Source organism: Polyodon spathula, chromosome 2, assembly GCF_017654505.1.
Source record: "Polyodon spathula isolate WHYD16114869_AA chromosome 2, ASM1765450v1, whole genome shotgun sequence".
Lineage (NCBI taxonomy): Eukaryota > Metazoa > Chordata > Actinopteri > Acipenseriformes > Polyodontidae > Polyodon > Polyodon spathula.
This window is the reverse complement of record NC_054535.1, coordinates 103,612,285-103,628,127: the sequence shown is the minus strand read 5'-3', so window position 1 is coordinate 103,628,127 and position 15,843 is coordinate 103,612,285. Positions and strand designations below refer to the sequence as shown.

The window sequence follows — 15,843 nt, the reverse complement described above, 5'->3', positions numbered from 1 at the left end:
TAGCACCAGACCATGCAATGATAGCAATTAAAAACATATTCTTTTAACCCTCTGGGCTGTAGATATCAGATTTATTCCACAATCACCATTGCTCAATTGCGAACAATTAGATAAGTCTGGACCCTTTAAAAGCTGCAAGAAGACCCCACAAAATGTCTACAGAGTTGTTTTCAGTCAGGACAATCTTGCATTAAATAACTACTTTTATTATAATACAAAATCTTACAGAGTTCCAAAAACATTGAACCCAAATAATGGGTGAATACAAATTAAAATGAAAATAGCTGGAGCACGGCCTAATCCCTTGCAGCATCCCAGTGCCACCTGCTAAAAAACAAACAATACAGTAATAAATCTATACGACGTATTCATTTCGGTGAACAAAAATGATTAAGCAGAGGAGCACCATATACCCCCCCCCCCCCCCAGAAGAGTTTGTAAATTTGAAAGCAAGGCAAGACTGAGTTTATATATATATATATATATATATATATATATATATATATATATATATATATATATATATATATATATATATATATATACCTTATAGGTTAATTGGAACTTGCTGGTAATAGGCTTGTAGATTAACCAATGACTGTACCAGACACTTGTACTATAGATTTCCTGCCTGAAACCTTGCAAGCTTTATAGGCTTCATTATCTGTCTTGAGAAGTCTTGCTGTTTGATTCTCATTTAAAGATTTTTTTTTTTTCACCTGTGTTGCCAAGATAGGTCACTTTCAAGCCGGTAACTAGATCATAAACAGCAAATCCAAGACGTTCTAAACAAAGAAAACAAGAGAATTGTACAAATTTATAATCCTAGATCTCCAGTCACTCGTTCTGATTTCCATCTTCATATTTCACCATTTCTATCTCTGAGACCGGACTGATTGTGTCGCTTTGTTCTCTCATGTGATACAGTGTGTTCCACCTCAAGGGATTTCTTTCTAGTTAAATAATACAATAAATACAACCTGCCCTTCACAGGGATCACAGGCACCCTTTCTTTTAAAAGCTAAAACAAAAACAAAAAAACAACAGATTTAACCTAGAGAACAGAAATAGCCCTTCCTATCACAACTTTGAATCTGTCCCAATAACAACAACCTCTTGTTTTCTTCCCGTTCACAAATACAAGTGGATAAGCAATGAAGCACATGAAGGATCATGTAAAATCAGTGAGTTAATGAACCTTTCTGTACCTGTGTGTGTTAAGTAGGCCAGCTAATTCATTTCTGAAAGGGAAACAATGTTGTGTTTTGACAGCAGAGGTGATAGTGTCCCTATGCAAATGGAAGGGACTATTATTTAAGTGTCACTTTAATATATGGGAACTGTCAAGGCCTTTGGATCAAAATCTGTGTTTTCTGAAGCATAATCCCCACAAAACAAGACTGCGTGGGCAACTCAGTTAGCGACACACTACAACATCCGAAAAAGAGCTAAATTCAGACTCTCTCCTAAGGGAAAGATTTTTAAAGTATGCATCATTACAGTTCTCCCAACAGTGCACCACTAACAGAATAATGATCATTGCTTTTTCTTTTTGTATACCTATACAGTTGACTTATACAGGGCTGCATTCAATTGCGTGTCAAACAGATTTAACCTAAACATCTTAGTAAGGCCCGCTGCATGCTGCTCCACTATTAATTTTTGCTTAACATTGGTTTGGGTAATAAGTTTAAAAGAAAAAAGAAAGTTATTTAAAAAAAAAAAAACCTTTCACCCTGTATTGGTTTGAAAGATACAAACCATTCCAGTTACCCAGAATAACACATTTGTGCCACTGCGGTGTGTTGCTCTTTTTTGTGTTTGTTTTTTGTGTTTGTTTTGTTTTGTTTTGTTTTTTCAAAACCACCAAACTTTGATCTGCATTATCCTGATAAGCAGTAAACAACAGAAGCATGTTGGCACACGGAAAAGAAGCGGGTATCATTCTGAAAACGCAATCTCGTGATTGAGTGGGCATGTAGGTGCCTCCGGAGCGTCTGATGCGTATCTGAGCCTACGAGTGCAGCTTCTGTTGACTAGTGGTAAATCCCCTCAGTCGAGGCTGACAATAATCAATACCCAAGGAAGCAAGCCTAATAGTGGGTAATGTAAAGCCCTCAGAGCTTGCTTCTAATTATGTGTGTGTGTGTGTGTGTGTGTGTGTGTGTGTGTGTGTGTGTGTGTGTGTGTGTTAGGCAAACTGAAACGGTTCTGTTTCCGTTCTGGTTAATCTAAGTTCCATTCAGATATGATATAAACCCCTTATTTTTGTTTTTTTGTGTTGGAACCAAAACCTTCCTAGCTTTCCTTCACTTTATAAAGCTACACATCCACTAATGAATTGATTTACTTTGGAATAAAGATACGCATTTGCAGCCAATTTTAAGTAAAATTCAATGATGGTATATAGTATTTGCATTTTTAAATATTGTGCGGGCCCTATTCACAAATAATTATTTCAGGAATATTCTCTCAAATTAAGTTTTTATAAATAAAGTACCACAAAACTGTTTTGGAATATACTCTAGCTTTAATGCCTGACAATATTCTATGAAGGGTTCAAGTTTCATTGAGTTTCACTTCATTTTATTCATAGAAATGGGCAAACATTCTTTAGATAACCCATGAGTTAAAGATTACATTACAGATTTACATTTGTCAAATAAATAAACTACAGCTTCAAATATATATATATATATATATATATATATATATATATATATATATATATCTATATATATATATTTTTTAAATTGTAGAATGCATCTGTAAAACCATGTTGAAGTCAATATTTTCAGTTATTATAACAGGTCAAACCTAGTCAGATTCCCCCATAAACAACTGACACATTTCTTAGAAAACAGCCCAAACTTGTAACACATCAAAACCTTCGTCATCTGGCTAATATACTGCGTGTTTCTTCAACAGCAAACTAGGTCTCCCTTCTAAAATCTATTTAATAATCTCAAAAGTACCACTTGCATAAATGTTCAAAAATAAAAACAAAATACAAATATGGGTAAATATACTGACTGAGTTATGCACTTCAGAAGAATCAAATAAAATGAACACTTAAAAACTACCTTGACTTTAAATGTGGCTAATTTCAAATACTATTTACACATTTACATGAGTTACAGTACCTTGTTTCTTGAATCCACACTCATCTCTGCTCAGCGGTGAAAAAACACACACACACACACACAAACTCAAAAGTTTCTAAGCAATTTTCCAGAAATCGGTAAAACATATTTACTGTACATGATATTACTGTACAAGTCAGTCAAATCACCTCAAAACATTCTGTGTGAAAAAAATAAAGTATACTTTTGCACAAATAAATGTAATGAAACAGCAACATATTTCACTTTCCAAACACCACAGAAGGATTCTACAGTAAAAACTGACATAAAAAAGCAAAGCTATTTTTAAGTGCTCAGTGCACTTACCTCTCACTGCAGGAAACAAGAACACTACAACCCTGGCACATGCAGCACACACAGGAGTCTAACAGGCTTTCTCTGTAGCAGTAAGCCAATCCACTAATCCACAGCAAATGCATAGGGAACAATCCTGTTTTCCTCTCTTCCAATTGAACCTGATGGCACTATCAGCTTACTGCAGCACACTTGTCTAAGCTGTTGGTCAGTGGGAAGGCTGGAAGGTCAGGGTGGATGGCTTAGAGAAGTCATGGCAGAGCTGCTTTAGAGATCAGGATCCCTCACATGAATAAGTGGGGAAAAAAAAAAAAACAAGCAGGAGATGTGAAATGCACCAGGCAGAGTTAGCAGCATGGTGTGTCCCTCCCACACGCTTCTCAATCCTTTATTTCTCACCAGGAGCGCAAAAATAAATAAATAAATCTCAGAACTAATGACCCCAATGGAAAATATTAACTTGGGAGTAAAAAACATTTTATTAGCTGAAATACATTTACGTTTAACACATCATTGTAGGAAAGCTGTTAAAATAGGATGAATAAAACAAGTGTTCTGCTTGCCTTAACTGTTTTAAGAAACTATTAGGGTAGCAGAATATATTGTATATTGTGTCTTTTAAAAAGTAATTTGTTCAAATTCTTCAATAAAAGGAAGTGTATTATGCTAATGTAGATTGATCAGAGTAATTTGATGGTTTTATTATCAAGTGCTATAACATTGGCACAGACATTCATTAAAGCTATAGGGAAGACTTTGTTTAAAACTGTGGCACTTCCCTCCCTATACCTTTAAAAAGGAAGAATGCATTCAGTAAAGTTCAGAGATAGAGCTTGCCTTTTCCAAGCTTCATTTGTTAACTCTATCTACAACCATAAAGTATCCGAAGAGGAATGATGATAGCAGGACTTGTGATGTTTTTCCTAAAACATTACTAGGTCATTACTGCTATAGTGCTGCATGCATTTTTCTTTTATACATCTGCAACACATTTAATAACAAGAAAAAAAAAAAAACAGTATCCTCTTTCCTCACAGGATATGCAGATTAAAGGACTTAAAACAACATATTACAGTACAGTAAGTAAACCTTTCAGGAGGTATACTATTCATTAAATAAACCTCAACTCTTCTTTAAATAAACTTTTGTATCCTTGAACACATTTAAAATACGTTTATTTAGGATATTTATTACCAGAAATTGCATAAAATTGCCACACTTTGTGCGTATATGTAAACAAAACGTATTAAATCTTTCAGTTTGTTTAATGTTTTTTTTTTTTTTTTAACATAGCATCAGAAGCTGTTAATCTTGGTAAATTCACAGATGCAGAAAAGAGCAAGTCCAAACGAGGCACCTGTGTCCTGATACGTCTAGTGTCATTATGGTCAGTAGATCTTAACGTTTAGTATACTCTGTATAACTGCGCCTGCCCAAGTAAGATATGGAAGCTGACAAGACACTTTTACACGTGACACTGTAAAAGTGACCTAAAGCCTCTAAGCCTGTGAATGCTTAGTTTCTGTAAGTTTTGAAATGATTCATTCCACATAGAGGGGCAATTTAATACAGGGCTAAGAGGATCGAGCTTAATGCTTAAATGTATTTAATGTGGTGATAAAAAAAATACAACAATGTGTCTCATAAAAATGTTGCCTGGTTCTTATTTTATTCTTATTCTTATTTTATTTATCTTATTTTATTTATTTATTCTTCTGATTTCGGGATTGACAGGCCAGAAAACAAAATGATATTGAGTATATACTTTTAGCTTTTCGCTCACTGGATATTAACAAACAAGAAGCTACTGTAAATCATGAGATTTTACTAAACAAAAGAGGAACTTCCAATTGGCACAGCACTTTACAATTTGGCGCACGCTGCCTGTGCTGACAGAAGGGGAATTTGAGCACAAAGTAGGAAGCAGGACCACTGGAGGAACGCAACAGAGCCCTGTGCACCCCTCTTACCCCCCATCGGCTACCTCACAGAATGGCAGGAAACATGCACGGAGTGGGCACGGAAGGATGTGACATCAGAAACCACAAACAATAAAAGGTGTAAAGGTGCTTCCTTCCCTAATCTGTTCCAGAAAGTGCAAAATGGGAACCAAAACTCTCCCACTTCCTTCTCCATAGCAGAAACTGTCTGAATCTACACTGCTGCAGCCATCAACAAACTGTCTTCTTCTTCTTCTGATACAAGCATTCAGGGGGCACCCACCACCAGGGTTGCCTTCAAAACAAATGTGGTTGGAGGAGATTTTACTTTTATATACTGTATAATGCCAGCTCAAAATATTACAATCATTTTCCATCGTACCTTAAAACCCCTTCGTATTACGGATATCCAAAACAACTTTAAAATCCTATATAGTACATTTCAATATGTGGTGTCTTTCACTCTTACCTGCCATAAAAATTGTATTATTATTATTATTATTATTATTATTATTATTATTATTGAAATTAATATATATTTTTTGTAAACAGGTTTGATGATGCTTTCCACACATTTACTCCTCCCTCATTTTGCACACAGTCACCAATGACAGTAACCAGCAGTTCGCTCCTGCAGGATTTATTAAACACAACTTAAGAAAAAGGTGGCTTGACACTGTTTTCACCAGTCAAGTAAGGGGACCTGATGCACGAGGGGAGGGTCTGAATAAGTAAAAAGGGCTGAAACTGTTTTGTTTAGGAATGCTGTGGCGGTTTAAAAGGAAGACTGGTTTAAAAATAGACAAAACAAACTTATGAGTAGATTTCTTTTGTTTTATTGTAAATGCAGGTCAAGGACTCGCAGAACAGGGTACCATCAGGCATGACGCAGGGAGGGCCAATTGTGTCGAATTCCAGAGTATCTTAACATTAGACAGTCATGCAAATATTGCAACTGGACTATCCTCTGAAGAGAAATACATTTTGAACAGAATTATATTTGAAGAGAATATGTCAATTACATTATAATTGTGGAAACTAACACTATGTGTTTTTAGGGGAAGAGATCTGATTGTACAGCATTTCCTCTCTTATTTCAACACCTCATATTCTTTAATGTGTTTGCTTGAGATGAACACTGTGCCTAAATTCTAAATGCATGTTAGTCTGTCTTACTTGTGCATTAGAGGGTGCTGATTCAGAAGCGCTTGCATTGTCTATAATACAGTACAGTACGTTCCAAAACAGATCACTTCAACGGACTGAGAGAGTCCATTCCTTTCGGGTGGCAGAGTTAATCTGCAGAACACATGAAGCATGTGTAGGCTATAAACCTGTTATCATTCACATCTCAGTCACCTTTTTAGATTTAAGTCATCCACACACCTCAAACACCTTTGATCTATAAATTACAAGTGCCATTTTTACACCACTCTTTGTAATCTTGTTTAGAAAGACCCATGCACATACATCTCGACCATCAGTGTGGCACATTCTGTAGGAACTTTTGCTTTTCAACTGCTATGCTTGCCATACAAATCGAATGCAAAAAACAGTACTATTATTTATACAATTTATCACAGCAAAAGTCAATGAGTAAAGACATTTTTATTAAAAGGCAGAGCTTATTAGTTTATATCATTTTGTGCCCCCCCCCCCCCCTTCCACCCCCCATATATTATGAACCATTAAATCCTTTACATTTCCAGCATGGAATTTAAATACAGAGAGAATAGAAAAAGTCACGGAACAAAAATTAATCTATTAATAAAAAAATAAAAAAAGTCCAATTAATGTATTCACATATTAGAATCTTTAGATTAATTTAAAACATAAGATTAATGCTGCATTAAATCGTTTTAGATTTTACGGAATCACTTAGTGTTTCTTTTAAGTGTCGTTTGCTGTTCGAAAAAAAATTTTTTATTATATATATATATATATATATATATATATTATTTTTTTTTTTTTTTTTTTTTTTTTTTTTAAATGTGAGCCCATTTTGTGCATTACTACCTTAATACAATCTCTTTTAAACAATGCTGAAAGCTATGAATATATGCTGCTGCCGCTTTTGTCTGCCTAGAGACAGCTGCAGGCCTACAGTGCAATGGCAACAAGGGAAATGTATCAATCATAGCTGCAATGATGACAGCTGAGAACTCTGCTCTTTCCATTCCCATCTCAAAATTTCCCAAGGACAAAAGGAGATGAAAAATAATGTCAACTGTTTTAGAGACCAAGCTTCTGAATCTTGCTTTAAAATAAAATGTGAAAGACAGGACTCCCTGTATGCCTTTCAAAAAAGAGACCGGTACTGTATCGTAACAGTTCCCGCTTATTTCTAAAAGCAAGACCCGTGAAAGAACAATCGGAACCCATGATCTTCTGGCCTTAGAAATGAGAAATGGGACTTTTTTTTTTTTTTTTTTTTTTTTAAGCACAGGAAATTATTTTTAACTTTCAACACATACAAGAAACCATTACCGTCCTAAACAGAAGCTAATTATAACATTCCCTCTGCAGTCTACAGGCTGTGTGCTAATGAAGAACTTCAAAAAGGTAACAAGTCTACAATGCATCTGTAGATCACTGTAATTTTTGTTCTGTCACTTGATAAGCTGCCTTTAACTATTATGTCCTGAGGGGACATGCTTCATCTAGCATGGGGGGCTTGTTTACCACAGAGGTAAACCCCTGTGCTGTTTGCTAGCAAGCACAGAAACCACTATCTCACAACACAGCCTGCCTACTAAGGCCCAGGTGTAACCACAACAGAGATGCGCTGCAGTTTCAGAAGCTTGCACAACACCTCTCTGTCAGTGGCTGTGTCTATCTTTGACCCTGCAGTATCGTCGATGAGTCACAGTGCTCTCATGACAGACATCACTTTAGAAAGATTCTGTTTAAACAACAGCACTTTTGAAACAGATTCCCCATTTAAACAATTAGTTTAAATCTCTTGACTTTTTCAAAAGAGTTGAAAAATATAGTCTTACACATCCCTGCATGTTGCTACAACTGTTTAAATAACGTAACTGTTTTTTTTTTTCTTTTCATTGTTAAAATCCTGACAACTTTTTTACAATTATAACTTTAAGGTCTGTTTCAAAGCTCTTTTCAAAATGTCTGATCTACTGCACTGATAGTGTAAGGATTATTGCCAACATTGTCAAACAGGTAGCACAGCAATAACTATCCATGATCTGGTATGGAACAGAAAAGCCAGAACATGTGTTATTTTTTATTTTTTATTTTTTTAATACCACTCTTTCTGCAGTGATTTAGAGGACAGATCTCAAAGCCCAGTGCACCAGAGCCGACATTTTGAAAAGAGCTTTGAAACAGACTAGTTATAAGTGTAAAAAGCTGAAAGGACGTTAATGAAAAGAACAATGACAGGTACATTATTTAAACAGTTGTAGCCACACGTGGGGACGTATAATTGGAACCCCGCTACTTAACTCTTTAAGTGCTGTGACCTATTTTCCATATTCTCCTTATCTGTCAGCAATGACACTGCTCTGATATATCTGGGATGCACACACTGCCAACACGCTACTGTACCTATGATGAAAGGGATTCGGAAGTGCTGTCATACAGTGTGCGACAGAGCACAGCGTGGTTAGTCGATCCTCTGATTACTTCATCTCACTTTTCCAGCATCCTAATCAGCCTAATTAAAGCTTTGTTCATTTTTAAATCTCAGATGACAATTTGTTTAACTCTACCCTGCAGCGGTCCTGTGAAAAAGAGAATTAAATGTGATCTTCTGACAGCAATTATTAAATGTTCCCAACTGGCCCCAATTATGCTTCAAGGCTTACAGGCCTCAGAAATCCACTGAAGAGCCCAGGCTTCTTTTTTTTTGCGATGCCTCCAAATATTACAATCTCAAGTTGTCAATTTATGTATACATAGGTGTACTTATTTATTATAATTGAACACATATATTCAAGTTCACAGCCAATAAGAACAGAGAAAAGAGAAAGCCCGCTGAATTAGTATATCTCCATAGCAGAAACATTTTTAGAAAACAGAGCACCGATTTCACTTCACGAGCAATTCATTGCTGCTTCAATCTAATTCTATTTCTCACATTATTATTTTGTCATTTTCTGCTGCTGAAAAAGTCCTGAACTTAAGCAGTTATAGTTAGTATATAAATTAATGCAATGGCTTATGGCTTTTAAAGGCAGAACGTTTTTCTTATTTTATTTTTTAAAGTTGGGGAGTTCAGTTGAAATGGTACAAATCTCAAACAGTACGCATCTATAGTGTATATTCAGACATTTCTATAAGTATTTATACCTTTAAAATATCAGATATGACTGTTTAAACACATACATGATGTGTTTCTTAATAGAAAAAAATATATATTTTTAATCCTAATCTGGAAATAAGAAATGTATACTCCCTACAGGTTCCACACAAATCATGTCAACATTAATGAGCTTCAAACCTTTATTACCGAAGCAGAACATATTGAGTTAACCTTTTTTGACCTTAATTTCTGCTCTAATTTTTCCACATATGTTCCCTGGTACTGTAGCTATAAAACAAGGTTCCCATGCCTTCGAATCTGGCGGCATTAATAAATCACACAGGTAGCCCATGGATCAGGAGCCCAGCGACTATGAGATGTGTTAGACAGATGAATTAAAAGCAGCCCGTGAGGCTTCAGCAACTCCTGGTCACATCTGGCTCCCTTTTACTCGAAAGCTCCCAACACCTGCTTGATCAACAAAGAAATCCCTCAGTGCAGCTTTGAAGAACAAATGGGACACATTTTCCAATACAGAATGGTTTGCTTATAATTTTCAGGTTCAGACAGTACCAAGCATCCTACCAGGGAAGCAGAATTATATGGGATTTTTTTTTTTATACTGAAAATTTCTTTAATTTATTTATAGACTTGTGGTTCATTAAGACCTTCCATATGAATGAAATAGCAGGAGTGGTCAAGAGGTTAGGGTGACAAATACAAAGCAGAACAAAAACATCAACACATTTTTACTTTCCAATATGAACAGAGTCAATAATTATTTGTGAAGATCCCCAGCAAGCACGTAATCAAAAAGTGCAGTGGCTGCACCAGCATCCACTTCAAGGATCAGCACAAACACCCCAGGAAATTGCTCATACACCATTGACTTTTCACCAAAAAGAAAATGAAAAGCTTTCTGCATTTAAGAACAGATGAAAACTAAAAGCAGCATGCAAACGGACAAAGAGACCAGTGTAAATGAAGACTTCCAAATAGACAACAAACAAATTTCTACCTTTCACTTTCATGGAATGAAATCTTGTTTTTTACCAAATCAACAGACCCAAGGTTTGTCGCTCAACAGGGACACTTTACGGTTGATAATGGCACTCAAAAACAAAATATTTCCTGCCCTTCACAACACACTTCGTAAAGCCCATTTATCCACTGAAAATCCATGCTGTTTGACACAAAACAGGGTTTATTATGGCTAACAGATTCATCTTAGATAAATATCACAAATGATTTACATTCTTGTGTGGAACTTGTTTTGGCAATGTACCCAAGCACCGGCCATAACAACAGCGTTTTAGCACATTCTAAGACAAAGTTTATAAAACCAGCTGGTGAGTAACCAGCAACAAGTTCATATTACTGTCTCCGTAATACGAACTGTAGTTGCAAATTAGGAGCCAGGAGTCTGTGGTTTCAGATTAGACAGTGTGCATTATAGCTGGACTATTCCTCTATTGAAACAACAACACTTACAAAGTTAAAAACAAGCAGTAGCAAAGTGTTCATATTTTCAGTGGGAGACGGCATGGTTTGATTGTTACGGCCTGCATTCTAATTCAAACTTTGCAATAATGACACAGGTCTTCTGAAGTTTAGAAACTGCTCCGTTATGTCATGATGGGGGAATAAAACCCCAGACCAACCCCAATCCTCTCATTACTCAGCAGTGCAGATGTTTGTAGTGGTTTGAGGAGCCAGCAGGGGCTGGAAACTCCACATACTCCATTCCAACATGATCACAGTTGAACCTCATCAAAGTAAGTGCTCGTAATTTGTCACAGAGAGCAGCTAATTAACATATGTTAGGAAAAAGGCTCCGAAAAAGATAGTATATGATTAAAGATCCTGCACAGCTATATAAAATCAAAACTGCACAGTTTTCAAAAGAAACCTCAACCAAAGCTGGAGAATGGTTTATCTGACAATGCTCACTACCACTTAACCCTTAAGCAGAAATATTAAATGACAACGTTCCTTTCCAGCTTTAGGTTACAGCTTGGCAGAATCCCCGTCATGTTGTGGCACAGACTTAACTACTCCACAGTGCTATTGTATTATAAACGGCTTGTGGCTCTTGCCAAAACACTACTGTCATTTTATTGAAGTTCTATTTTCAGAAGGTACTGGGCTTCATTGTGCTTGAGGTGGCCTTCAGGGATAGGTGTTGTTGCCAAGTTTCTTACGCCTCCCAAACTGCAGTTCGATACACTAAGTCACTGTATTCATATCTCTGGTTTCTCATTTTACAAGTGTTGCATTTCTGAAAAGTAATAGAACCGGATAATATTTTACTGCCCCCTTTTTTAACTCTGCACTTGCATTCTGCGTGCTTCAAAAAGACTGCCTGCTGTTTAATGCATCTTTGTTGTTCGCTACGGTAACGGGCACAGCATAATTTGCATAACTTCCTTTGCTATGCATTATTTTCACAGCTGCATCAGATTTTCGGCTGTATGTCTTGTTTGGTGGTGACAAGAAAGTTTCACTTAACATCGCAGGCAATTAGAAGTGTTCAAAAAGTAAGCTACAAAAGTTTTTATTTTTATTTCGCTGAACAAAAATAGTCCTGAAAAACAACCTTTTTTTTCCCCCTTATCAAATAAAATCATCGAATTCCTGAAACCTCTGATAAAAGATCTGCATTTTTCTTGGGAACTTACATAAAGAAGCAAGCGTTAGAACATTATCATTGTTATCAGCCCTTTTGGAGAGAGGAGGGGTATCCACAGGGTCTCTATGCTATCAAAAAAAATACTTGATTAAGATCTCATCTGAGTTTTCAAATCCCAGGTCTCGCTCTGCACCTGCACCGTTCACATAACCCCCACTGTCCCCCCAGCTAATGACAGGAAAACACAGAGCCTCCAGCAAACAGAGTACATTTTTCCATTCAGACACCAGTGGGCAAAAGACTGGGCACATTTCATTTTCTGCTTACTCGGGTACTGATGTGTTTCTTTTGCTTTCCTTCTAAGTCAAACCTGACCCATCCTTCTTAAAATTACAGGTCAAAATCTGTGCCCATTTCCCACAGCCTGTATCATATACAGCAGGCTAATGGTTCTGGTTAGACAAAGTGAAACTCAACTTTGAGTCCTTTTACTTCTGCCTATTCCAACATTTCATTGAAAATCAAATACCTAATTAAAAATGTAATTAACCTGCAGAGCATGTATTTAAGGGAGACTGACAGTTTCTTCATTTTTTAAAATGTTTCTGTTTATTTTTTTATTTATTATTAGTCTAGGTGGTAATGAGGGGTACCAAATACAAGAAATGCATTGGAATGGGTTACTCACTAATGATAACAATTGCATCTGATTTAGTGCAGCAGTATATTTTCTTGTGCCTAACAACCAGGTCATCAGAAATTCTGCATGCAAGAATTTAAAATACAGTGGAAAAAAATTGAACGCCAATATTTTTGTATGATATGCAACACAAAAGACATACTCTTTGTCCTCCAAACTGATGCCATCTATCTTTTGAGCTTCTTGAAACTTCTTGAAAAAAGACGGTATGGATGTGAATGGGGTTTAACCTGAATCTTATTTGACTTCGATATGCTAATCAAATTAGGCACACATTATTCTCAATCAAATCTGTTAATATCTCATCTTAGACCTTCTTTCTAAGATTACAATATTAACTTACTTGCTGACAGCATAACGCTTTCTTGGCAGAAAAATCACAAAACAATGGAAACTGTGATTTCCTAGTTTATAATTTTGAAGTTAATAAGAATACAGGTTCCCCAAGCAGACAGTGAGGGTTAAATAATGATGATGCGTAATCTTATTAATTTAGGCAATAACATGGTCAATTCATCAACACTTCGATGCAGACATATTTAATTACATTGTATGTACAACTGATACAGTGAATATTTTGGAGATGACTAGCATTATAACTGAGATCCCCCCCTAGAGGCAACAGCTGGTTACATCTGAAATGCATTGCAGACCCATCAAAAGCTATCAAGAGATCTGGTAACTGGAAGCTATTTCAAAGGCTGTCGCAAGTCATCATCAAAGTGGCATAAAATGTTGTTGATCAGGGAAGCTATGATTCAAAAGGGGCAAAAAAATGTGATAAAATCCTTCACACTCAGATTCTGCTTGTGAATTAAATTGTGAGGTTGAGCAGCAGCCTTGTCACGGGGAGCCTGAGCTGGTCAAAGTGGAGAGAAATGAACACAGCGCCCCCTCCCCACTCCCACTGTGCCGCCAGCATGCTCTGCCAGGTGGGCCTGACAGTTTCACTGGCATCAAGACTGTAAATTGTCTGGAGATCAGCATAGGCATTCCGACGTTCGAGCAGGAGCAGAAAACCTTCAATAAATATTCAGCAAAATATTATTTTAGAAACAGGAAAGTAGGGTTTATTTAATTTGTTTTGCATTGTTCAAAATCAGAAAACAACCGGTTTATTTCTCTAATTAGAAATGTATGACTTTTTAAACTAGACAAAGGCTAAGTATAGATAACTTTCATTTTTCACTTTAAAAAATAAAAAAGTTATGTTATGCTATATAATTATATATATATATATATATATATATATATATATATATATATATATATATATATATATATATATATATATATATATATATATGAGCAAAATGTACTGAGTTTTTTTTGCATTAATAATAATAATCCCGAATTTTGCACAATTATCTGCAACCAATGGTCTGCATGTGAGCCCAACCCCTGAATTGAAAGGCGCTGTTGTTATCAAAGGGAGCTGTCAGTTCTAGGGTTAATCTGAACAGTATACTTTCAGTCCGCTTAACTTGCTATATAATCTTGCCTGGTGTGTGCGTGTGTGCATATAGGTTTGGGTGTGCTAAAAGGACCTATTAACAGGTTACTTTTAAAAGCACAAACACTTTTCCAATGAGAACTACGACATCAAAGAAAGTTATAAAAATAGCAAATAAAACGCAGATACTGTACCAAGTCCAGTTACATGTTAGTTTAGGTTTTACAGCAACAATCGTGTGAAAAAACACAGTGTACCAATTACTTCACACTCCCATTTGTTGCATCACTTTTTTTTTTTTTTTGGATGCTGGTTTACACTGCACCCAAGTACGCAGCAGTCCATAGCAAGTCTGTTTATTAAAATGCAGATAAGCCAGAGCAGAAGTGTATGGTTAAATCAGCTACTCATGCAGAACACTTGATATTTTTTACTACTATATCTTACTGGTTTAACTATAGAGGAAGCTCACAACGGCTGCATTTTTTTTTTGTTTGTTTGTTTTGTTTTAAACAAGCTTCTATTTTTGGTCAGCTGTTTATATTGATATATCAGAAGATTTTAAAGATTTGTGTGTAACTGTAACAAAGTGCCCGCCCCTGTGTATATTATCTGTTATGTGTTGCGTGTGGTGTGTTTAAATGTTGGTGTATAGACATTGGTACACGGGATATAAACGGGTCTGTGTAACACGAGTGTTTAAAAATGTATATGTGTATTTAGGCACGAGGATTGCACAGCATTTCACGTGCAAGTAAAATGTAGTAATATGTGAGCACGGGGAATTGCACTTTATTAATTCACGTGCTGGGATTCAAGTGAATAATTAATTGGTAATTGAATCCCAGCACAATAGTATATATAGATGCACGTTGTCACATACTGGGGGTTGGGTGTTCAGGAGTGGAGAACGGGAGCGAGAGAAGGAGTAACTTAATATATCAATTGCTATTGCGTGCTGGTGGGACCAGCACGATACTTGTTTATTTAAAACTCGCCGTGTTTGTCAGTGTGTCTGTCCGTGCACCGTTTTGTTAAGTTTAGTCTGTTTTTGTTTGTCTATTTATTTTGGCGTAGAGTGCCGTGTCCTGTGTTTTCGTGTTTGTTTAAACCTTTTATTTTGTAATAAACCGGCGCCAACAGGCGTCTTCATCATTTCATTTCACATCATCGTCTTTGTATATTTCATTCCTTCCTGGTTCTGACGCCGCCCACTTGGCCGTCTTTGTGACAGTAACACAAGCACACTGTTATAATACCTCACTGTTGCAGATGTCAGTAGTCACCCAAAAAGACGTGCAGAATCATGATTTTGGTTAATTGGTAGAAAGGTCCTGTGTAAAAGCCCACTATTACAAGTTATATAGTTTTGGTGTCATATGTTAGACAGTACTAAAGCAGGGTTTAGGGGAATTATTTA

General features: G+C 36.2%; 1 protein-coding gene across 8 annotated transcripts in view; it reads right to left on the bottom strand.

Annotated features, from left to right (window-relative positions):
* LOC121306116 (myocyte-specific enhancer factor 2C) overlaps positions 1-15,843 on the bottom strand; it is a 76,444-nt gene that overhangs the window by 40,927 nt on the left and 19,674 nt on the right. Inside the window, exon 1 of one of the 8 annotated variants that reach the window (XM_041237842.1) lies at positions 720-785. The exons of the other annotated variants lie outside the window; for them this stretch is intronic. The gene's annotated coding sequence lies outside the window, so the exon portion shown is untranslated. Of the gene's footprint in view, positions 1-719; positions 786-15,843 lie in introns of those variants that run through there. 8 annotated transcript variants of the gene reach the window in all.